Here is a 25,551-nt window from a genome sequence, read left to right on the forward strand (position 1 = left end):
CTTGGAAAGAGGTTGCGATCACATATGCTTAGGCATGAGATTGCAATACTCATAACCCCTGCTTCCTTTGATAAACCTCCATTAGCTCTCCTGTCCCTGTTTTCCGTCTCTCCTTACAGACCTATTGAGGATTATGAAGGAAGATTGTGGAAGAAAACAAAGGAGATTATAGCATGTAGGCTGTGCAGCATTTAAACAGAGAATGCCCTTTTTCACTCAGAAGAAAATCTTTCTTATCTTCATGTGCAGTCAAGGGTTCATTACAGGTTAAGGAAGGTTAAGACTGTATAAATATCAATTGCTGAAATGAGGAAGATTATGTTTATGTGGTACTGCTGCATTCACCAGGCATTTATGTTATGTTTCTACCTTGTTGGGTTATTCAGGACACATTGTTTAACTTCAGTGATGCTGAACATAACCTGATGTGCCCTCTTAAACTGCACTTGGAAGAAGGTAGCTCCATTGTGACCTGTTCAAAGAGCAACAGACTTTGAAATTCATTCATATCCTGTGTTTATATGCTCTGGTTCTGCCACAAGGAGCTTTTGTATTATTTACTATAGCATTCCTCTGGAATAGTGATGGGAAGTGTATGGATCTCCAAATGTTTTCTGATTGCTACTCATATCTCTCCTGACCACTGGCCATGTTGTTGGGGCTGATGGGAGTCATAGTTAAACAAAATATGGAGGGGCACAGGTTAGCTGAGGTGAAGTCTCCTCTGCTGAGCTTTAGGTACAAACATGTATTATTTTTTTTGAATTTTGTATCCTGAACTTTCCATGAACGAATTGTTGTAGACTCTTTACCTTCACCTCCTGTGAACTAGTGATCATTTTCATTTGATGGAGTGGTGACAAAGGCCAAAGGAAAGTGTTTTCCTGACAGATGCGTCATGAGTTCTCAACTGACCTTGGATTGGGATTCCTGCCTCAGGCAACGTCTGTCATTTGGTCCACCCAATAAGCACACAATGTTATTATTTGTCGTCTAGGGGCTGTGTCCCTGCTTGCATCGCTCACCAACCCTGTCTAGCTTATGCTCCTCAGCCCTTCATGGTTCCCACATCTGCTTTCCCATCCTAAAACTCCTTTCTATACCCTCAATAACTCAGTTGGTTTGAGTGTGGTGCTGATGATGCCAAGGTTGCAGGTTTGATCCTCGGGGTCCCTTCCAACTCTACAATTCTATGAATTTTTACACCTTGCCAATCTCTCTGCCTCTCTTTGAATCATGCCAATAAACCACCCCTCTCTCTTTGCACCTCACAAACCCTGCCTCCCCCAGCCCTCATGCTTCTAGTAGTGTGGACCAGCAAACCTCTTTATTCCCCTCCACCTCACTCACAGCATCAAGAGCTATTATCTATGACAGCTAAATGGAAATTCCATTTTCAGAGGCACTATTGCCCTCTGCTACACACTTGAGATAAAGAACAGACCAAGACTGACAAGGTCTTCCAGCCTTGCTTGTCAGATATTGGTTTGCTAATGCTGGAAGCAGCGATAATATTCTCAATGCAATTTTGGCATGATCCGAAAGAGCTCTTTTGTTTGTAAGAACCCTGTTCCCATTCATCCTGACAAAAGCAACGAGGAACACGCCATTTCCATCTTAAAGAAACTGAACCGTACTGAAAGATGGCCGCTTGCCCAAGACAGCTTAATGAGCATGTGCCATAATGGCCGTCTCAAACAGAGGGTTTCCTGTGTCCACATCACCAGCCAATAGATCACATGACTCCAACAGATGAATGCTCGCTTCTTATTCTCAGGTTCAACATAACATTTCCGATGGACTTCCCTCTCCTATGTTCAAAGTGGGACATCATAATCTCACCACAAGCGCTCCTTTTTGTTGGGGATAATGCAGACAGAAATTCCCAGGTTTCAAAAAAGGTTATTTATGTATGCCACTACTGTGGTCCATGTTTTGTTAGCCCCAAAATGGAAAACAAGAGAGGTCCCAACTAAAGAAGAATGGCAACTTAAGCTGGTGGATTTGTGGACTTAACATATAGAATAAGAGAACAAGACGAACATACATTTAGAGAAGATTGGAAAATGTTTATTGGATATAGGGGGGGGAGGAATTGTATACACCTGAAAACATTAGCAACATTAAGAAAAATTCAACAGTGTAAATAAGTTCTGATGGATGTAATAATGGAATACTGAATGGTTTAGTTTATGTAAAATATGAAGGGATTTGTGACTTGCAAAACGAACCATGGAAAGAGAAGAAGGGAAATCATTGATATTTGAAGGATGTTTAAATGAGTATTCTAAATTGTAAAACAGAAAATTTAATAAAAATTATATATAAAAAAGGAACAAAGTGGGGCATCATAATCTCACCACTTTTCTTCATACATGTTGTATTCCTATTGTCATGCTCAACTTGGTACATGCATGAAACAGAAGAGATGATGGTCCAAAAGACCGTGGGAGAGAGAATGCTGGTGGATCGGACATGGAAAAAGAAGATCAACCACAATTCTGGGAGTTCTGGATGCATATGCCAGAAATAATATCCAAGGGAAAGTAATGATATCACACACTGTTTCTGCTTTCGATCTCTCTGGGGATTACATCTGCAGAAGGTAACAACCAGTGGTTCATTGCATTCCAGTAAGACCGTACATGCACAGGCCATATGCTATCTAATGCATCTTGCTGAAAGATTAGAACCTAAATGCTTATACGTCAATGCTTATTGATTGATGCAAAGTAGTATGATGGGTGCAACCTTGATTTGCTTTGCAGTTAAGCAGTAAAATTCATCAAAGCGTGAATTCTGCTGTGATACAGCTTCTTCTGTTTGCATAAGGAAAATGGCTCAAGCAGCAGAGAGGCATCTAAAAATACACACAAGGCTCCAGAAATAATCAGGAAATAGAGAAAGCAGAAGCAGGTCTGATATGGCCAGCCAAGACATGGCAAACCTAAGATATTTACACGATTGAGTGAAATATACTGATGGAACTTTATACAGCCAATAGTTGTTATACTACCTGGATTCTTCATGCATCTCTAGTGGGTTGTAGGCTGATTCCAAGTGAGTCCTTGAACAAACATGCTGCAGTGGATTGCTCCTGTTCAGGGTGCCAGCCAGCCAGCTGTGCGATGCTTTCCTTATGTACACAAGAATGCACAATCAGATCACATGGTCACTGTTGCTGTACAGGATTCATGTACCCCAAGCCAAGTAGATGGTGAAAAGAGCATGACAACAGAAGAACCATAGATCTGTCGTTCCATGGGCTCTGCCGACATGCGAACTGCTCAGGTTCCATGCTGCTGAACTTCATTGTGTTGCTCAACTGAATGCACCGAAGTGACTCGGACAAAAGCAGATGAGGTCTGCATAACTTTGCATGAGCTGAGTTGCACACAGAGGCAGCCGTGTGGCAGAGAATCGGTACAATCCCAAGTGCGCAGGACATATTTGAAGCACAAATATTCGTTCCAATCACATTTCAGCTCAGGGGGCCTCTAGACAAATGTAGCGGCTGGTAGCCTTAGATGCTGATGATAGATGTCCCCATCAATATGAAAATATGCATCCATTTCATTAGGGCCCAGATGTGCATGTAGAACATGGCCATGTTTAAATATATAAAAGGATGTCACATAGAGGAGGGAGAAAGGTTGTTTTCTGCTGCTCCAGAGAAGTGGACACAGAGCAATGGATCCAAACTACAAGAAAGAAGATTCCACCTAAACATTAGGAAGAACTTCCTGACAGTAAGAGCTGTTTGACAGTGGAATTTGCTGCCAAGGAGTGTGGTGGAGTCTCCTACTTTGGAGGTCTTTAAGCAGAGGCTTGACAACCATATGTCAGGAGTGCTCTGATGGTGTTTCCTGCTTGGCAGGGGGTTGGACTCGATGGCCCTTGTGGTCTCTTCCAACTCTACGATTCTATGATTCTATGATTCTATGGCCTGAACAGAGGAGATTGTACGTTTAGTATAACGTTTTTCCAGAAATATATATATATATTTAACTGAATTTGGTAGGGTGTGATTTATTGTTGTACATATTGTCCCTCCATGAGAATGAATTCTTGAAATGTTAGCCCCAGGAACTGCAAGGAATCCTTGGGAAGACAGGCCTCACAGTCTTCATTTGAGAGGTGGAGAATGATGACTGAATTAATGCTGTAACTTCACCAAAAGTTATTTCCAACCTGTGGATAATCCAGCAGACGTGAGAGCTTTAAGACCATTCTGAATTTCCCAAATAGCAAACTATGACTAAACTGCCAGGCCATTGTTCTTTTTCCACCGGAGATGTAAAACAAACCATAGCAACCACTCATGCTATATAAACAGTTATGATAAAGCTACATTTTCCTCACTGAACATGGCACAAGGATTATGACAGCCGAACGCCTTCTTGATGCAGAGCTGCTGAAAAAGCAAGGTTCTTTACATCACAGGAGAACGTAAGTGAAAGAAGAAGCTTCATCTTCTCATCCCCTCTCCTTCCCCTGCTTCTGTTTGACTTTTCTGATTCAGCAGTGAATGCTGAAAAGTCTCTGGGAAGGGAACTTCAGAAGAGATCCCAAGATGAAACTACTAAATTAGAACATATCAAGAAGTTTGATTCTATTCCTCTGGGTCTGGATCACCGCAATATTTTCCTGTCCCACTTAGAGATGCAAAGGCTTGGAGGGGAAAGCGGGGGAAATTGTGGGGAAATCCCCAATTTTTCTGTCCCCCCATATACAGAGTGAGTCCTTTAAAAGAGGCCCCATGGATACAGAGTACAGATGTTCCATGGGGCCGCTTTTAAAAGACTCATGTTTAATAAAACATAAAACTTTTTTTAAAAAATTATAATTCCCCAAGCACGACTGCCTTCCAATGTCTTCTAAAGGTTGTAAGGTAATAAGGTAATGGACCCCTGGAGAGTTAAGTCCAGTCAAAGGCAACAATGGGGTTGTGGTGTTCATCTCACTTTTCAGGCAGAGGGAGCCGGCGTTTGTCCGCAGAAAACTTTCCGGGTCATGTGGCCAGCATGACTTAACCACTTCTGGTGCAACAGAACACCGTGACAGAAACCAGAGTGCACGGAAATTGTGTTTACCTTCCTGCCACGGCAGTACCTATTTATCTACTTGCACTGGTGTGCTTTCAAACTGCTAGGTTGGCAGACGCTGGGACAGAGCAACGGGAGCTCACCCCGTCGCGGGGATTCATACTGCTGACCTTCTGATTGGCAAGCCCAAGAGGCTTGGTGGTTTAGACCACAGCACCACCCATGGCCCGAATAAACAAGCACACAGTCACTGATAGGTACACCTGCCATTGTGAGGCTCAAAGTGATGAAGATGATGCCTCCTCAGCTGTTGCCATTGGCTGTGGGTTTCTTGTGATGTCACAAAAGCCCTTGGCAACTGAGTGGATATAAAGGCAGGCCAAGGGGAAAGCCCTTTTCTACTTCCAGCAGGACACACCTGGCAATGGATGTTACATTCAGCACTGCCCAGATTTCTTCCACTTGGAGGAGGCAAAGTGGTGAATGGAAGGAGGCAATCCTCTGGCAGTGGGATGCTAGGGAGCGATGATAAGGCAAGTTGGCTTGCTTAAAGGCCGCTGGTATCCGCGATTAGAAGCTGGCGGACGTGCCACCCGTGTCCCTTTTAAAAGTTGTACTGTTACTTAGCTCCTTGGCTGGGGGGGGGGTTCACATAACTCCATACCCTCCAACATTTCTCCAATGAAAATAGGGTTTCCCTATCATACCCTCCAACATCTCCCTGATGAAATTAGTGACGTCCTCACTGGAGCCAGTGTGATGTAGTGGTTAAGAGCGATAGACTCGGAATCTGGGGAACCGGGTTCGCGTCTCCGCTCCTCCACATGCAGCTGCTGGGTGACCTTGGGCCAGTCACACTTCTGTGAAGTCTCTCAGCCCCACTCACCTCACAGAGTGTTTGTTGTGGGGGAGGAAGGGAAAGGAGAATGTTAGCTGCTTTGAGACTCCCTAGGGTAGTGATAAAGCGGGATATCAAATCCAAACTCTTCTCTTCTTCTTCTTCGTCCTGAGGAAAAAAATGGACATTCCATGATCAAATCAGAAACAGGGATGGCTTCTGTAAATCTGGGACTATCCCTGGAAAATGGGGACACTTGGAGGGTCTGTTGTAGGAGTGTGGCATGCGAGAGCAAACAATTTGCAGGAGCAAATGATTAGTCGTAGGCTGAGGGGGGAATAAAAAATAACTACAGATTTATTGGTTATACTTCACAGGCCTGTCATAAGGGCAGCCTGATTGATGCCTGGCGAGAACAACCATCTCAGTCTGAGTGAGTGAGCAAGTAAGTTTGTAGATGATTCATAAACAAACAAAAACAAACAAGGGGACAATAAAATACAACTCATATTTTAGCCAAATATATGTACATACACATATCCACATGCCAGCAGCCAGCACAGTAGACCAGCTTTCTCCAATGTGGTGCTTTCCAGATGTTTTGGACTATATTTCCCATCAGCCCTTAGCCAATTGTAAGGGATGATGGGAGTTGTAGTTCAAACTTGTTGGGGAAGCTGTGTCCAGTGACTTGAATCAAGGCACCAACAGCACAACATCACCTCCAATGTAACATTGTCAATATCTGGTCAGGCTAGTCACTTAGTAGAGTCACTGGAAGCCTCCTAACAGGAAGTAGACACTGTCCCTTCCTGTCTGACATTTAAGCTACTTTAAGAGCCTGAATGTAGTCTCCTTGGGGTTGTTGAAGTAAAAGCTAGCAAATGTGACAATTGTTGCAGGATTGAACTCAAAAGCAGCCTCCTCTGCTCTCCAGTCAAATTCATGTAGACTTTCTCATTACATAATTTCCCAGACTTTCTTTTCCGCCCACTAGAGTTGCTTTTGGGTCTTTGAACTCCCTTGCCTCCTTATTTAACAGACACAAGAAGTGATATTATTCACATGAAGTACCTCAGCTCTCATCATAATTTGGATAATTATGATAATCTGTTTTCCCCGCATTCCCCTTGAAAAACAAAACATTGTCTTTTAGCTCCAAATGTCCCCAATCTCATGTACCTCTTCAATGAATGTGCAGCAAATCTTCACACTCTTTGACATACATGCTTTAATGCTGCCAGATAACAAATTTTCTTCCTCCTTCCTCTCACTCAGAATTCTGTAATAATGTTTTGGTAGCTGGAACCCGCTGAACCAGCCATGAACAAGTCAGGAACCAAAAAGAGGCATCCAGAGTGGACCTGTTTCGTTAACTGGAGAAGAAATGGCTTTGCAGATGTCACCGGAGCTGGATATGGGTGAAAGTTAAGGAAAACTATCACTGTCTTCTTCTAATTAGCAGGTGAGGGACTTTTTATTCTTTTATTTGTAGCTAACCATTTCCTTGAAGGACATATTGCATTAGTGTGAAATCCAAATAAAGAATCATAGTACTGTTTAGTTAAAATAGATAATCCTACCTTCCAACCTGCAAAAGCATATTGTGACTTGAGCGTGATTCAGTACTTTGGGTTGGAGAAGGCATAGGCTTGGACTGGGCAGTGGCCTGGCATTGGGGGGGGTGCCACACACAAAATTGTTAGGGGGTGCAAAATTTCAACAGCCGGTGTTGTCTCAACACAACTGTCCGCTTTTGTTGCAGTGCTCTGTTGAAAATGGCTTCTCTACGCAAACCAGGAAGTGACCTCTCCAGACAACAGAATGACTCTTCTTTTCTTATCTCTGTGGCTGCAATCTCCTGGGCCACACAGATGCCATTAGGCAGCTGAATGTGCATGCATACTCCTTCCATTTCCCTCCTTCCCACCCAACAGCCCTGGGCACTGGCAACCGATGCTATGCCACTAGGACAAGGGAAATGGTAGTCCTCCAGATGTTGAGGGACTCTAACTCCCAGAAACCCCAGTCAATATAGCTAATGGTAGGGGATGATGGGGGTTGTAGTTCAAAATCTGGAGGGCCACAGATTATGCATACAGAGTCTACGTTGTTGGTTGTGATCTGTCTGTTCCACTTCACATATTATACATGTTATTATACAGTACATCTATCCCTGCCTTAGGGTCTATGCTGTTGCTTGTGAGCTGTCTGACCTATATTGTGAACCACTGCACTACACCTAAAATATCATGTGAGCATCAACAGGAGTGTTTTCAGTCACATACAACAAACATGCCAGGGAACTGAGAATGGTTGTGGGAATGCCACCACAAGCACCAGAGATACAATTTTTTTTTTGGGGGGGGGACAGACCTGAGAGTGGGGCCCTTTTTCTTCTTGCATGTGTTAATCCTTTGAAGGAAGAAACAGTATGAGTGGCAGCAACCTAGACAAAAATGCCAGCAGGCAGGTGGGGAATTCATAGAGATTTCTGCTGGGGAGGGAAAACTTAATCTCCCCCCCACAGCACTGTGTTGTTAATATCAATCCCTTTCACTTGCACCTGATATTTACCGTAATTTCTTTTCCCAAAAAGTAATAATATGGTTATGAACCACAACTTTAAAAATCTTATGTTGTTGTGTTCTGAGATGCTGAGTTAGGTATTTCCCTTTGTGTAATCAGCACCAGATTTTGGGTGGTGCTGGCAGTTCCCCTGCACAGGGTGCTGAGCTGAGAGGGTGCAAATCTCTGACGTAGCACACTTTTGAGCATGTGCAGAATGGAAGACGAGGGCATTGCGTCACCAAAGTCTGCCCCATGTGCAATTAACAATCCCATCGGATGATTAATCCCATGAAGAAGGAAGTGGGAGAGGGCCAGGGGTTCTGTCCCTCCTTGCCTGCTCTCTTCATGCTGAGGGACACATCTTTGCTTTACAGTCATACTTTGGGATAAATGTGCTTCAATTAAGTATTTTCAGGTTGCGCTCCACAGTGACCCGGAAGTAACGGAGCGCATTACTTCCGGGTTTCACCGCACGCATGCGCAGATGGTCAAAATGACGTTATGCACATGAGCGGAAGTGGCAAAATGCGACCCACGCACATGCAGACGCGGGTTGCGTTCGCTTCGGGATGCGAACAGGGCTCTGGAACGGATCTCGTTTGCATCCCGAGGTACCAGTGTATTTGCATAGGCTCCACCTTTGGTTCAGAACCAGAGGTGTAGTAGTCTGGGGTCACAAGGGGGTGAACAACCCAAGGTCCGAACAGCACCCCTGTCTTCCTAGTCTTAGCCACTGAGAAGAAGACCTCTCACACTTTGGGCTGACTAGATTGAAAGGGTGTGAGACAGCCACTGAAGATTGGCTCCTCAAGTCACTCTAGAGAAGCCGCATTGGAAGAACATTGAGGAGGTCATAGAATCATAGAATCCGGCCCACGGACGATCTCCATGGGAGTGATCCGGCTCATGGCTGCTAAACCTTGCCAAACCTTGATCTAGAAGGCCACATAAACCTGATTGCAGCCAGTTCTAGCAAGCAATCCAAGGAAAAGGCTGTATTGCAGCAGACAGTTAAAGTGGAATAAATCCACAGTTAATTAGAAAGACTGCCCCCTTGCTTAATCAATCTGAGCAAAGCAGAAATCATAAACAAACACCCTGTTCTTAGCACATTTATTTTGAAGTTAACTCCCATTGATTTCAGTGCATCAAACTTCCAGGTTTGTCTGCTTAAGACTGCAACTTAAGTACGAACTGTTCAAGGGTAATGACTTCCTTTTGGTTAAAAACTTTTTGCTGTTAATCTTTGGGTATTATTGTTGCTGTCAGAACTGATAGTTCTCTTTTTCCAGCTGTAACTTTACAATTTGATTAGGAACAAGAGGCAGTGTTGTCATATTGATTTGCTTATAGCAATAACAGCTTCTCCTCAGAAGTTTTTTCTCTCTCTTCATCACAGGGTGTTCTGTGTCTTCCCAAGGTCACCGCACAGAAGCATATCCACAGTTAAGCTGCAATTGCCAACATAAACAGCAGAACTGCCGGATTCAGATGGAATATTCTAGAATCATAATCAGTACTCCAGAATATGAACATCCACATTACTTTGCAGAAACTTCAGGCTCTTTTGAGCAACAAAAGATAAGCTTGCATTTTGTAAGTGATATTCATACATTGCATTGAATGTTTGGTTGGGTGCAGACTTTACTGAAAGAAAACCAATGACGAATGGAAATCTTTCTTTTTTGTTTTAGCTACTTATTCTTGGTACAGTACTCTCACTCTTTAGCAAAGTTCTCAGTTCCTGACGGTATGTCTGTATTCTCGGTTTATGTCTCATTCATGCTGGAGTCTCGGTTCCTGAGAGTCTGGTTCTCATTATTTACAAAAGAAAGCTTTAGGTTTCATGGCTGTGTCTACCAGTTTTACAACATGCATGCATTCCAGAGGAGTAGCTGAGTCAGGCCGCCGTTGCAAAGCTAACAAACACCAACTGAATTAAGCTTTAGTTGCATGGATTCTCATGTATGGTACCAGCAACTGGGGGGAGTAGGTAAGACAAGAAACTGGCACAATGTATGCCACCAAAAGCATAAGGTTAAAATAAAAAGGGTAAAGGACCCCTGGATGGTTAAGTCTAGTCAAAGGCAACTATGGGGCTGTGGTGCTCATCTCACTTTCAGGCAGAGGGAGCTGGTGTTTGTCCACAGACAGCTTTCCAGGTCATGTGGCCAGCATGACTAAACCGCTTCTGGAGCAACGGAACACCGTGACAGAAACCAGAGTGCACAGAAATGCCATTTACCTTCCCACTGCAGTGGTACCTCTTTATCTACTTGCACTGGCGTGCTTTCAAACTGCTAGGTTGGCAGGAGCTGGGACAGAGCAACGGGAGCTCACTCCATCATGAGGATTTGAACCGCCAACCTTCTGATTGGCAAGCCCAAGAGGTTCAGTGGTTTAGACCACAGTGCCACTCGCGTTGTGGTCTAAAGCAGTGGTGTCCAAACTTTTTTCAAAGAGGGCCAGATTTGATGAATTGAAGGGCCGTAAGGGCTGGCCAAAGTTGTTGAACTTTTTTTTTTGATTGAAGTTGTTGAGGGTTTTTTGGAATTTTACCCCAGGAAATAAACTGCCACAGGGGCCGGATTAAACCGACTGGTGGGCCGGATTACGCCCCCAAAATGGACTTTGGATATGCCTGGTCTAAAAGCATACCCTCCAAGTGTCCCTATTTTCCAGGGATAGTCCCGGAATTATGAAAGCTATCCCAGTTTCTCCATGGCCTCCTCCCTTGCTCAGCTTGTGCCTCGTAGTGGTGTGGTTTGGTTCATTTCCCGTACAGACTGGATTTGCTTTTTCTATTTCTTATGGGTTCAGCCCTTCTCTGTTTACAAGGGCTGACCTATTAATGGCAACAGAAGCAGCATATTGATGTGCATATTCTTTGCATGTGTAGATCTGCTCCTTCCATCTAAATGAGCGAAGCCCCTGCAATGGAGGGGGGAGCTTCATGTGTGCATTGGAGCACACAGAGAGCTGTAGATCAAGCTGCATTTTTACTGTCCCTACAAGCCAATGTGATTTAACCTGATTTAACCCCCAGAATTGCAGCATTTCCTTGGTTCTGAATATCTATATCTGTTTATCTGCTTCCTTTGTGCACAGTACAACTTGATCCTGCAAGTTCATGCTAATTTCTTAGTGCATTTATAAAAAAATCCAAAATATAGTATGACCTAGTTATCGGGAAGGCAGGCGTCACCATAAAAGTTCTCCAGAACAGACAGAGATATATATATATATATATATATATATATATATATATATATATATATATATATATATGCAGGTTTTGGTGTCTTCGGGTGTCTTCCCGTGTAAGAGTCGGGGTGTCTGTGCGACGTTTCGACGAGGTCTCACTCGTCATCTTCAGGCTGGTGACGAGTGAGACCTCGTCGAAACGTCGCACAGACACCCCGACTCTTACACGGGAAGACACCCGAAGACACCAAAACCTGCATTCCTGTACCCGTGAAAATCTACGAAAGCATATATATATATATATATATATATTGTCAGGGGTTCAGGAGCAGAGACGCAGAGAAGGGAGGAGACAGAGAGCGAGGGGGAGGAATACGAAGGAAGGATGAGTGGGGATGACGACCCGAGATCACCGAGCCTGTCCAGTGAGTCCGAGGATTCCCAGAAGGGAGCGCCAGCGGTCAGAGCAAGGGGGGAAAGCAGGGGGACACCCCAGGAAGAAGGGTCCAGAGAGGGATCAGAGAGCAGCAGTTGGAGATCGGGACCCACGTGCCCAGCCGGGAGCAGCGGGGAGAAAGGGGACCAGACATCGGGTTCCGGAGGCTTTCAGCAGGAGGGAGGGCATGAGTCAGGAGTAGTCACGCCCACCTCCGGGAGCGACGAAACGATCAAGAGGAAGGTAGAGAGTTGGGCGCGCGCGCCAAGTTCAAATGCAGCGGAAGCTGGCGCAGTAAGCAGCCCGGAGAGTGAGCCAGGTCCCAAAGCCCGCCGCAAGGAGGCGGAAGGGTCAGGGGGGTCCGCGTCAGAAGAGAGTAGGAAAGAAGAGACCACGGGGGGCAGAAGGACCCAGAGACGGAAGGAAAGGCGCAGGAGGTGGAGCAAGGCTAGGGTATTAAGCTGGTGTGCTAGAGGCGGAGACTCAGACGGGTCTTCGCCGGTCTGACATAGAAGACGTGGGGCTGCACATTGCAGTTTGGAAATGGAACCTGTAACCCAATAAAGACTCTTTTAACGTGAACGCTGGCTAACGTGGTCCTATGTGAGCTGGGACTGGGTAGCAGCCCTGACATATATATATATATATATATATATATATATATATATATATATATGCTTTCGTAGATTTTCACGGGTACAGGAATGCAGGTTTTGGTGTCTTCGGGTGTCTTCCCGTGTAAGAGTCGGGGTGTCTGTGCGACGTTTCGACGAGGTCTCACTCGTCATCTTCAGGCTGGTGCTTTCGGCTTCTTGTTACTGGAACAGAGCAGAATCTGGTGTTTGAGTTCCTATAAATACTGTTGAGGGGTGTGGTGTATAGCCTCCAACGTTCTGGGCAGAGAGGAAGTTCCTAGATTAGTGTGCCTTTTCTTCTTTTGTTCCTTAATTACTTGAGGGATATCTTGAGTGATTTCATGAGTGATATTCTGAATACCACTGGGTGGGTCATTAAGTGTAGATTAGTTGCTAAAGCTTTCGTGTCTTGACCTCTTGAGCTTGTGAAGAGTTTTTCTGAGAAGATGGCTGTGCTGCATTTAGTTGTGCTCTGGCTTGGCTTCGTGTATAGGGGCGAGCTGTGGTTTTGTGCCTTGTGCCAGCCAGATCTGTGTAGGGATTGCAGGGGGGTGCAGCATCCGGAGGTGCCACTATAGTTTGGCTACTGGATGGAGTCTGTAATATGTCTGTGGAGAGGGTCTGGGTTTGGGTCTGGTGTGGTTGATTGGTGACGGCGTTCTGTGTGCCTCTGGTTCTGGTGTCGGTTTTTGTGGGGAGGGCTAATTTCCAGATGTCTGGCAGGCGGGACGTGTCGTCATGCTTGTTCATGTTGTGAGGGTGTTTCTCTATCTCGATGGCTTCCATGATTATTCTCTTGTGGTGATGTTCCATGTTAAAGAGCAATTTGGAATCTGCAAAATTAATTTCGTGTCCTGTTTCTTTCATGTGTTGGAAAAGAGAGGAAGTTTTTTTCTTCTTTTTTGACGGCATTCTTGTGTTCTGCGATACGTGCATTTATTCGTCTGTTTGTTTGTCCAATGTACGTGGCTGGGCAGACTTTGCAGGGTATTTCATAGACCCCTTGGTTTTCCAGCTGGATTTTGTCTTTTGGGTTTCTGAGGATATTGGCTATTTTTTGGTTGGTGCAGAAGGCTGTTTTGATATTGTGTTTATGGAGGATTTTGCTGATTTTGTCTGTAGTGCCCTTGATATAAGGAAGGAGGGCCATGCCATTGTTTTCTTCTGTGTCTTGGTTTTTGGGGGGTGTTTCTTTTTGGATTAGCTTCGTAACCCTGTTTTTCTGGTATCCATTGGCGATTAACACATTTGAGAGATTCTGTAACTCAGTTGTCAAGTGGTCTTTGTCAGCCAGGCGTTTGGCTCTGCATCAAGGCTTGCAATATCTTCATTCTTCCCAGGTTGTAAGGAAGAGGAAGTAGCGGAGAATGGAAGCAATAATGAAAATAAGTTTTAACAACATGGGCTAAATTGAAGCCTAGCGTTTATTCAATTACAATGAGAGAGGGAAGGCGGGAGAAATGATTGCCGGAAAGTGTAATGTACTTTGCCAGCCCTTGCACAGTAGTGACTAAGTTTGTCATGATTGAGCATTCTGGCTCATGTATGAATGGCAAATTGAATTCACGCTGCTGTCATAATCATTCCTTTAGAGCTTCACAGGAAGGCAGGAGAGGGGAGTGATTCATTCAGAGACAGTACTGTATTCTGGGGGCTGTACAGGTAATTACGCTGAACACAGAGACAGAATTTCTGAACTGCATTAAAAACCAATAATACAAAGACAACCCATAAAGAAAAAGAATAAAAGAGCCGGGCTTTGTACTGATCTGTTTGCAATAAGGGACTGAACACAGTGTTCTCAGGAACAATGGAACTTAATAGGTTTAGGGCACAGCGACGAAGCATCTTGTTGCATCTGTGCATATATTAGACATGAAGTTCAATGCTTTCTGGACAGGCTGGTAAAACCAACTGAGCCTTTGATCAGATTCAGTTAAATCCTTGGATTGTTTAAGGTATTCCTATGTAAATTTTGTTTGGGGGGGGGAAGGAAGAGGAGGAACTGAATGTCATCATTCACAATTTAGCTCACATTTGCTTTCAGGGTTACAGATGGTCTGTAGGGCCCACTCCTACTTGTTGCATTTCTAATGGTTTCATTGGGGAATTGTGTTATTAAGAACAAACAGGAAAAGAGCCTGAGCATTTAAACCAATTCCTATACTTTATAAGGGCCTTCTCGGTAGTGGCGCCCGCCCTGTGGAACGCCCTCCCATCAGATGTCAAGGAAATAAGCAACTATCCTATTTTTAAAAGACATCTAAAGGCAGCCCTGTTTAGGGAAGTTTTTAATGTTTGATGCTATATTGTTTTTAATACTCGATTGGGAGCCACCCAGAGTGACTGGGGAAACTCAGCCAGATGGGCAGGGTATAAATAAACTATTATTATTATTATTAATCAGTGTGATTTTTACACAAGCTGTTTAAAAGGCATCAAGGTTTATGGCATCTGTAAGGCAAGAAGTCGCCATGTAAATTACCTACGTGCTCCTTTTAGTCTTGGCTGTGATGTAATAAGAGCTCAGGTCTGTAAGAGCACTTCCGTTTCACTGTACATGGATTATATGAAGCGCAGGCGAGATAACAGAGCATGTGCTTAGTGAACAACAACTTGAAACATCTGCCTTATTAACAATGTGAAAGACCATCTCTTTTCCCTCCCGCAATTGTTCATCAACATCCAGTTACCGCTGCTCCCTCTGTTCCTGAAAGTAGGCTAGTCACTGAGACTATCAGTATAAATAATGTTACTCATCCAAGAGAGCATCTCACATCACTGTGTGAAAGTGTCTATGCAGAATAATCTGTCAGGTGTTGTTGCTGTGTGTTTACTATGGGCCTCGACGCAGAGCGGATGTTTCATTGAATGAATGACTGTGATAAGGATGGATTTAAATGTTAGCTTTGCACAATAGGATAGTTTCAACAAGCACCTACACATTCTCCTCCGCGCAAACAAGCAAAAGGCACCACCAGAAGGACACATTTCAGCAGAGCAAAACCCCTCAGGAAGAAGGAAAAGCAGAGCCAGTTAGAGGTTCAGATTGGGGAGAGGGGGTGACATGGAGAGAGCCCAAGGATCAGGTAGAGGGGCTTAAGGGCAGTATTTGGCATTGGGTCTGATGATAATGATGATGATTTATTTATACCCTGCCCATCTCGCTGGGCAGGGTACCCAACAGAATATTAAAAACACGATAAAACATCAAACATTAAAAACTTTCCTAAACAAGACTGCCTTCAGATGTCTTCTGAAAGTCAGATAGTTGTTTATTTCCTTGACATCTGATGGGTATTCCGCAGGGCGGGCGCCACTACCGAGAAGGCCCCCTGCCTGATTTCCTGTAATTTCTCACAGTGATGGAACTGCCAGAAGGCCCTCGGCGCTGGACCTCAGTATTTGGGCTGAACGATGGGGGTGGAGACGCTCCTTCAGGTATACTGTGCCGAGGCAATTTAGGGCTTTAAAGGTCAGCACCAACACTTTGAATTGTGCTCGGAAACATGCTGATTCCACACCCCTGCGCAAAGAGCTTTTGACTGAGATCGTTCCCAAGAAGAGCATTGGAGTGCTCTGCCAATTCTAAGTACTATTATTCTGGGCTTCACAAAGACAAACAAATCACCAAATGAGCATGGTATTTCCTCTTGGTGCATAGAAAAATAACATGCAACAATACAGTCATTTCAAGAGGTGAATGCAGGTTGGCTTTACAGCTTATAAGGTACAGTACATGATGGTGCTGCTGTTTGGAGAATCTCCTAGCTTGCAGAGTTCATTGAATTCACGCATTCTCCACTGCAAACTAGACATACGATGCTGAAGTCCCAAATCCACTGGGCAACTTTCCTAGCAGGTGAGCGTCGAGGGCCTGGAAAGGGCAGAGTGAAAATAACGAAAAGTCAACAGACTTGTCTTACTGTGAATCATTGCACCTTTGCAGTTTTTCTGGTCTGACTAGACACAGGACGGAAAGGAAAGATGAGAAAGCAGCTTACATATAAGCTATCCCTTCCCATCCTAGTTTCAGAAGCCCAAAATGTTCTAAGCAAGTGTCACAAAGGCATTAAAGCTTTCAATGCCCCCTGAAATGAAGGTATGCGTTTGACCTGTGGGTGTGCCTGTCTGGCTTGTGGGTATGTAATTCTCGGTGTTTTACCGAGTAATGACATTCCTCATGATTTCTCTTTCAATGAAATGCAGGTAAACAAGACACTACTAGAGTGCTGAGATATTTCTAAACTAGGGAAGATGAATCAGTCAAATTCATTTTCTCTCATTTTCTCAGATATTTTTTCAATCTTAGGTTCAGTTCTCCACATTTTCCCCATCAGAGTCACTTAAAAGAAAAAAATACCAAAACAACCCTCATGGAAATTCACCAGCATTTTTGCAATAATTTCTCCTAATATACATGGTTTCATATGAAATTTTGTCCAATGGACACATTTTTTGCAGAAACAATTTCACCAAATATAGTTCACTTTTGTATATTTCCAATAACATGTGCATTTCTATGCACACTTCACTCCAATACATTCATTTCTATGCATGCTACTTTGCTGGAGAAGGGCACTGCAAAAAATGCAAAATTCATGTGTGAATCTTCACACTCTCCGTAGAATGTGTGAATTAGGTAAGTTCGCCTTTAACTGTGAAATGAATCCAATTTCTCTCCCCTCCTATTCTAAGTCAGTGATTCTTGGTTATCAAGGATTTATTTTCTGAGCTATTTACCCCATTTTTTGCTTTGTCTAGGGACTTGGTGCTGTTATCTTGTCTGATATTGTGATCCCTCAGGCAGGGGGGACAAATGGATGGCTCTGTCTTCTAACTCTTCCCCCTCAAGGCATGGTGGTACTTAAATAGGTCAGTGCTGGTGGGACACAGAGAGACTATCTCAGCTAAAACAGCCTGGAGCTGAATGGCTGGCCGGCTATTCTGCTTTCCCTTTCCTCCCCTCAGAGCAAGATGTCTCTTAAGAAGTTGAGAAATAACTGATGGAGGGAGACTTGATCAATGTTCCTGGATTTGAAGCCTGCCTGTAACTGCAGAAATAGGAATGGTACAGGACCCTGGCAGAACTGGGAAGCTTCATCTGCCTGGGTACGCTGCATGGGCCTAGCGGGGGGGGGGCAGGGGGACAACTGACCCTCCCCAAATCAAGGAAATAAATAAAAAATACTTAACAATAGGCCATGCTTACTGAGTGTGTAGAGAAAAACTGCATTGGGAAAAGGAGGGGTTTGAGAAGGAGGTGCTGAAAAAAGTTTTCAGCAAATCCAAACAAACAAACAAACAAACAAACAACACCCTTGCTTGCATCATAATAATAATAATAATAATAATAATAATAATAATAATTTATACCCCACCCATCTGGCTGGGTTTCCCCAGCCACTCTGGGCGGCTTCCAACAGAATATTAAAATACAATAATCTATTAAACATTAAAAGCTTCCCTAAACAGGGCTGCCTTCAGATGTCTTCTAAAAGTCTGATAGTTGTTTTTCTCTTTGACATCTGGTGGGAGGGCGTTCCACAGGGCGGGTGCCACTACCGAGAAGACCCTCTGCCTGATTCCCTGTAACTTGGCTTCTCACAGTGAGGGAACCGCCAGAAGGCCCTCGGCATTGGATCTCAGTGTCCGGGCTGAACGATGGGGGTGGAGATGCTCCTTCAGGTATGCTTCAATTTAGAAAAATAAAATAAAAAGGCATGTTCTTTGTAATTTTGCAAAATACACCCATGAAAGGAACTCCCTGATATTAATTTGTTTATATAACTTCCTGGTTTTCAAAGGACTGAAGATTTTGACAGATTTTGCAGAGCACTTGGGGTCGAATGAAAGTATTTTAAAACAAGTGCTTTTGGGACATTTCATTCTGAATCTGCTAAACTGAGCCAGACAGAGGATGATGACAGGTGGGTATCTTGCCCACTCCCATCATAAATCCTGGCCACACTCACAGTGGGCTGCAAGTTTTGCTGGCTTGATCTGCTACTGTACAATGTGATTGTACAAGGTGCCTGTCCTAGTTTTGAATACTTTACTGTTTTGAGATATCTTGATTACAAATTAGCTGTGGTGACCATATGAACTTTCTGAACAGTGGAGTTATTATTTTGTCTACTTCATGATATATTTTGGATCTGCCATTTCTATTGGCAGAGCAGTTTTTTCTGGTTTTCTTTATTTCTCTGACACCCCCCCCCCATCAAACTTGCAGTAATTTGGAAATCATAGCTGATTGTCAGAAAGGATTCCCCAACCCCTAGAACTGCAGAGCTCATGATAACAGTGAATTAAAAAAAGGAACATGCACATACTCCAGACACAAATTTCATTCAAGCATGGCTAAAAGTATGTTTCCTCCAAATCTTAGAAATAATTGATTTGAATCCTATAGCTCATCAAACCAAAACCAGCATTGGCCGTAAACAGTCATATCAACGATAGCAAAGCAAACCTTAATGTTAAATAACTCCAGTACGGTGGTGCCCCGCAAGACGAATGCCTCGCAAGACGGAAAACTCGCTAGACGAAAGAGTTTTCCGTTTTGGAGGTGCTTCGCAAAACGAATCTCCTATGGGCTTGCTTCGCAAGACGAAAATGTCTTGCGAGTTCCTGCGGGTTTTTCCCCCTCCCCCCCTTTTTCTAAGCCGCTAAGCCGCTTATCAGTTGATCTGATAAGCCGATAAGACGCTAAAAGCCGCTAATAGCGCTAATCCTCTAATCCATCAATGGTCTTGCTTCGCAAGACGAAAAAACCACTAGACGAAGAGAATCACAGAACGGATTCTTCTCGTCTTGCGAGGCACCACTGTATAAGGATTGTATAAAGAGGAAAGAATGCATTCTAAGAGAGTCCTTCTGACTTACTGAGTCAAATAAAAGTTTTAAATTCCATTAGAAGGAGCAAATCCTGCAATAGCAAACTCAATGCATTAGTAAACTCAGTGCATTCAGAGAGATGCCAAGGCTAGCAGAAGAATCTTTTAGGGAAAAACCCTAAGAAGAAGAAGAAGAGTTTGGATTTGATATCCCGCCTTTCACTCCCCTTCAGGAGTCTCAAAGCGGCTAACATTCTCCTTTCCCTTCCTCCCCCACAACAAACACTCTGTGAGGTGAGTGAGGCTGAGAGACTTCAAAGAAGTGTGACTGGCCCAAGGTCACCCAGCAAACCCCCCAAATATTTTGATGAGGATGGAAGATGCTCTGTGGGCTTGGAATAGTGACTGGCTGTTGGAAGGGAAAACAAGGCATGGGGAAAGTAATGGAGTATCCTAGGAAAGGGCATGGCTGCCTTACTGGGGACCCTGAATAGGAACATTCCAAACTCTCCATTTTGTTGCAGGTCCCACTCCTGCTGTCCAATATCAAATGTTCACCCGATATTAAATACTGCTAAATATATAGTGACACATTACTCGTTAGCAGACGTCAAAGTGACAATGAATGCTGGACACTGAATTTAAGCAAACAGTCATCCCGTAATCTGCAGGGGTGATTCCAAGGGGGATTTATGGTGGAAAAATTTGTTTCAACCCTTGTCCAGATGTCATCAGCTCTCCAAAGTGAACTCATTAAAGATATATAGCTGGTTCTGAAAGAAAAGCTTACGATTAGAAAAAAAAGGCCACTGCTTGAAAATGTACTATGAAAGAATGCTTTCATTTCTTCAACACCCAGGAGAGGTATCCTGCAGTTATGCTATTCAGACAACAGGCCCTGTCATGGGCTATTAATATTACGCCGTCCTGCTACAAATCGCAGTTGATGAAAATTTTGCTGCGTCGTGCACACTATTAAAAATAACCTGACACATCTCAGCATTGTCTTTTTTAAGAAATCCGGGTTGCTTGCCAAAGTCATGCACAAAAGGAGAAACCTAGATAGCATGCCAAAGAACAGAAGCACAGCTGAAATACTCTTTAAAATGTGTGTGGGACAGGGAGAGCCCACAAGTACACACCACTTTGTTGAAAGGGCGCAACAAGATGCACAGAAAGTCTTTGACAAATCCTCCCTGCTGGCAGAAGGCAAGCATCTCAGGGAGAAAGGGACTAGTCCAGTCTTCTTGTGCAGGGATGCATTTTTGTGTGCCGGCTTTTACACATAGCTGTCAAGTGGCCCTTATTTGAAGGGACAGTCCCTTATTCCAGCGCCATGTCCCGCTGCTGTCCCTTATTGATGGATGTCCCTTAAATGTCCCTTAAATGATGTCCCTTAAATTTCAAAGGAAGCAGCTCCTCTCCCTCCCTCCCTGCCGGCCAGGGAGGCGGGAGGCTCCAAGTGTGTTGCTTGGCTGTGTTGCTCACCCAATAAGAAGTCTAAGAACGACCGGGGGTGGAGCTTGCATGCCTTATGTGTGGCTAGTTAACGCAAGCTGAGGGGGTTTTTGAATGCTGGACGCCATTTTGTTGCACGTGCTGCTGCAAACTTCACAGTGCAAAGCCAGGCCGGGGAGCCACCTTAAGTTGAGGCTGCATAGGCCTTGTGGTGCATGTGATTCAGATTCTATTCAGTTGAACCTCTGGTTACAAATTTGGTTGGACAGTGTTCTCGAAGCTACCAGCATGAGTTTGACCAGACTGCAGGAGGACAGGAAGACTGGAGTGCCTGGAACAGGTGAGGCTGCAGGTCCCTTATTTGCGCTGCTGGTCCCTTATTTTCAAGGCTGCTGGTCCCTTATTTTCAAATCTGTAAGTTGACAGCTATGCTTTTACATGTGGAAGAATCCAGAGCATGAGGTCCCCATCACAGTCCCAAGTGGTACGGTCCAAGGAGGACAGCATCCAAACAGCTGATCCTAAAATAACATCACCCCTACCTCCAAGTAGAGTTGTCTTAACTCAAGCCTTTTGGAATGTTAAGCAGTTGGCTTGAAGAGTTTTGAAGTACATTATGAGTCCAAACCTTTTCTGGAGATTAAATACTCTCCAGACTCTTACATTAGGTCAGATTGCAAGCTTACCTAAGTGGTTAATGTTCTGAAGCTGAAAATTAGTTCTTCATTTGTGCTGTTGGAGGATATATATCTGATGTTTCAAGTACCTTTATCTAACAGAAAGGGAGGGAGATAAATATTAATTTATACATTAATATTAAATGCAACAAGTTGAAAGATATACCTGTTAAGAAAGATACATGTTTGTTTTTTATTATTACCATCCTCATAGCAGAAATTTGATAGGTATCAGATCACCAACAAACACCAAAGAACACATTGCATATCCAATGTTTTGTGCTGTTTCATATAATATGTATTTATTGTGCCCTAGTATTGAATAACATCTCTTGGCAAAATCAGATCATGTCCTACTGAGAAATGGAGATATAAATCTGTTTCTTGGGAGGAAAATACAACAGACAGTATAATATGTAACGGTGGTAAGGATTTTCAGTTCAGAGGATGCCATTTGGAATCAGAGAGCAGCAAGAGCCTGAAGGACAATAATTTAAATCTTGGAGATGAATATTCTAATCATGCTGGTAAATTACATGGGAACGTACTGCAAGAATTGACAGATAAACATTGGCTGCAAACACAACCATACATTTAAAGCATACTTAAAGCACCCAGCCCTATTATTATTATTATTATTATTATTATTATTATTATTATTATTATTATTGCCCTCCAAATGCCTTTCCTTTGAGGGGGTGGAGGGAGATACCTGGGGTTGGTAGCAATGACAGGGCCCAGAATAGATGCAGATGCAGGTGAACTCTAACAGTTTTTATTGTTATCCCCTTGGCAGGTTATTAAACTGATAGACCACCATCTTCCCCTAAATACTTCATATGCAGAAGAGAAATGCTATCATTCTTGCTGTAGATTGGGACTTTTGTCTGCCTCCACAGATTGCTGTTGCTATGAAATGTGTCAATATTCACATATTCTTTCTTCCAAATTTTCCCTTGAGCACAGTTTATACAATCTGAACACCAGTTTCTGTGATTAAGAGTTTATTGCATTTGAATCGAAATTGTTGCACTGTCTGTGGGCTTCCCAAGGAAATAAGTATCTGTGTATCAACTAATAATACACCGCCATCATGCCTGTAAAATTATTTCAGTTGTGCATCTGAGTCCAAGTAGGCAGTGAAAAAATATGTCTTAACTGCTGATGGGGTTTTAGATTAAGTGAGTAAGAAACCAATTTCCCTAAAATTTATAGCAGGATAAAGCTGTTGACAAAAGAATAGGCATTGATTGCCTTGGCTTCCCAACAGTTTGTAACAAGGAAAGATTGTGGGTAGGTATTAGCTTTACTTTTTTCTGGATTGTGTCTAGCTGCCCCTAAGATAGTTTGTCTTTTAATGTCAGTGTTGAATCACAGTTGTAGAACCCCTAAATCTAATTGGTTGAGCTGCTGTGATGCCATGGAATGTTCATGGAGCAGGGGGAGGGGCATGAATCCCAGAGGAAAGGTGGCTGGAGTTAGAGAATGGACAATGGATTGAGGGAGAAAAATCTGGATAGGTGATGGAGATGGAGGATTTTAAGATAAGGGGAGAGAGTAATGAAATCCACTCTACACAAGATTGGATCCAAAAGCTATCAGAATATGCTGAATTAGATGGTCTATCAGAAAAAACAAAGAATAAATCAAAACAGGAATTTGTCTCAAAATGGGAGGTTTTCAAAGAACATTTAAAATATAAATATAGTAGTTTAAACTCTGTTGCAGCATTCGAGGAACTTCAGTAATAGTTGCAAGGTAGATATAAGAATTAAGATATATTAAGAAAAAGTGTAATTATGATAAAAGTGTGTATTGGCAATAAGTAATATGAAATCGAAATATGGAATAGATGGGAGGTTGGGTCTTTAGTGTTAAGACCAATTTATGTTTTATCATTTGTTAAGAAAATTATGTGTCTCTCGTTATTCCTGTGTGTAATTTGTTATTTGTGTTTTCTCTTCTTTTCTTGTTGTATCAATAATAATAATAAAAAGATAAGGGGACAGGACATACAGAACCAAGGTGACAGGGTCTAAAGATAGGGAGCAGAGGCGCTAAGTTGCCCCCAAGATTGTGGGGTCCCAGTGTGCATCATGTGTGTTCGACAGAGGCATAGGCACTCTGGAGGAGCTGATCACTCAACCTGTGACATCACACATGCACAACATGCACAGGACTGATGCAAGATGGAGAGGCCCCACCTGCCTTAAAACAAATACAGTGGTGCCTCGCAAGACGAAAAGAATCCGTTCTGTGATTCTCTTCGTCTAGCGGTTTTTTCGTCTTGCAAAGCAAGCCCATTGACGGATTAGCGGATTAGCGGATTAGCGCTATTAGCGCTATTAGCGGCTTTTAGCGGCTTATCTGCTGATCAGATCAGCTGATAAGTGTCTTAGCGGCTTAGAAAAAGGGGGGGAAGGGAAAAAAAACAGCAGGAACTCGCAAGACATTGTCGTCTTGCGAAGCAAGCCCATAGGAGATTCGTTTTGCGAAGCACCTCCAAAACGGAAAACTCTTTCATCTAGCGAGTTTTCCGTCTTGCGAGGCATTCGTCTTGCGGGGCACCACTGTATTGAGGGGGCCAAGGTACCTTCAACTCCCTCCCTGAGTTGGCACACCAGAAAGAGAGGGTTTAGAATAAAAGTTCACAGTGCCTGACATCAGCAAGGTTTTCAAGCTGAAGGGGAGGGGAAGAAAAGTTCTAGGAAAGTTGACTAATAAAAGTGGGACAAAGTAGGTAAAGGGCAGAAAAACAAATGGTTTTACCGATTAGTTCAAGACAAAGGGGCCATGGAAGCGTGGGGGCGATTGTGGAATATGGGTATAAAATTTACAGCATGTTATGGTTTAAGAGAAAATGATTTCAAAATGATATATTATTGGTATCAAATACTGAGTAAACTGGCAAAAATGTATAAATCTAAATGAAACAAGTGCTGGGAATGTAAAGAGAAAGAAGGTTCTTTTTATCATATGTGGTGGTCTTGTAGTAAGGCTAAGGCTTACTGGGAAATGGTATACAATGAATTGAAAAGGATGTTCAAAATAACTTTTGTAAAAAACCCCACCCCAGAAGCTTTTCTTTTGGAAATTATAGGGACAGAACTACCTAAATTGTACAGAAATTTATTTATTTATGCTACTACAGCAGCAAGAGTGTTACTTGCCCCAAAGTGGAAAGAAGCAGAAGTCCCAGCAAAGGAAGAATGGATACAAAAACTTGCAGAATATGCAGAAATGGCGAAACCTACCGGAAGAATAAGAAATCAAGATAACAAACTTTTTGTAAAAGAACGGAAATGGTTTATTGAACATTTACAGATAAATTTCAAACAGATAAAAACATTAGCAGGATTATTGTAATAACCTGCAGTTTCATAAGAGTATATATTTAAAGTAGATAATTAAATGAGCAAATTAAATGAATTTGGATATGCAGAGGATATTAAAAAATAAATTTAAGGGACTGTAGAAAGGGGGGGGAAAGAAAGTCAAACTTTGAAATGTTAAATTGATTGTAAAGCTAATGAAATGCATAAACTTGAAAAGCATAAATAAAAAACAACAAAAACAACAAAAAATGGCCAAGTTCTTTGGCTGAAGATTACTCCATGTGTTCCTAGAGCTATAATATTTAAAGTCAATTTTTCTAGAGCCGAAAGTGCTGCCGTGCTGTCCAGGGTCTACTTGATGCTATGTAGCATTGACTGACGATATATCACAGGAACCTCGCTACATAATAAATCTGAATGAAAAATAAGAGTGTGCAGCTATGAAGGGCTGGGGAGACTAAGGATGCTTTTTAAATGGACTGTCAAGGAAAGTCGAGCTTTCAACAGAAAGCG

General features: G+C 43.1%; 1 long non-coding RNA gene across 2 annotated transcripts in view; it reads left to right on the forward strand.

The window, feature by feature from the left end:
* LOC309542766 overlaps positions 1–25,181 on the forward strand; it is a 142,963-nt gene extending 117,782 nt beyond the window's left edge. The window contains exons 2-4 of one of the 2 annotated variants that reach the window (XR_014224409.1): positions 7,231–7,348; positions 9,854–10,050; positions 24,855–25,181. This is a non-coding gene — a long non-coding RNA (uncharacterized lncRNA). Of the gene's footprint in view, positions 1–7,230; positions 7,349–9,853; positions 10,130–24,854 lie in introns of those variants that run through there. The other variant, XR_014224410.1, reaches the window with a different exon arrangement.
* The last annotated feature ends 370 nt before the right edge of the window (positions 25,182–25,551 follow it).

Source organism: Podarcis vaucheri (genome assembly GCF_965113315.1).
Source record: "Podarcis vaucheri genome assembly, chromosome: 11".
NCBI lineage: Eukaryota > Metazoa > Chordata > Lepidosauria > Squamata > Lacertidae > Podarcis > Podarcis vaucheri.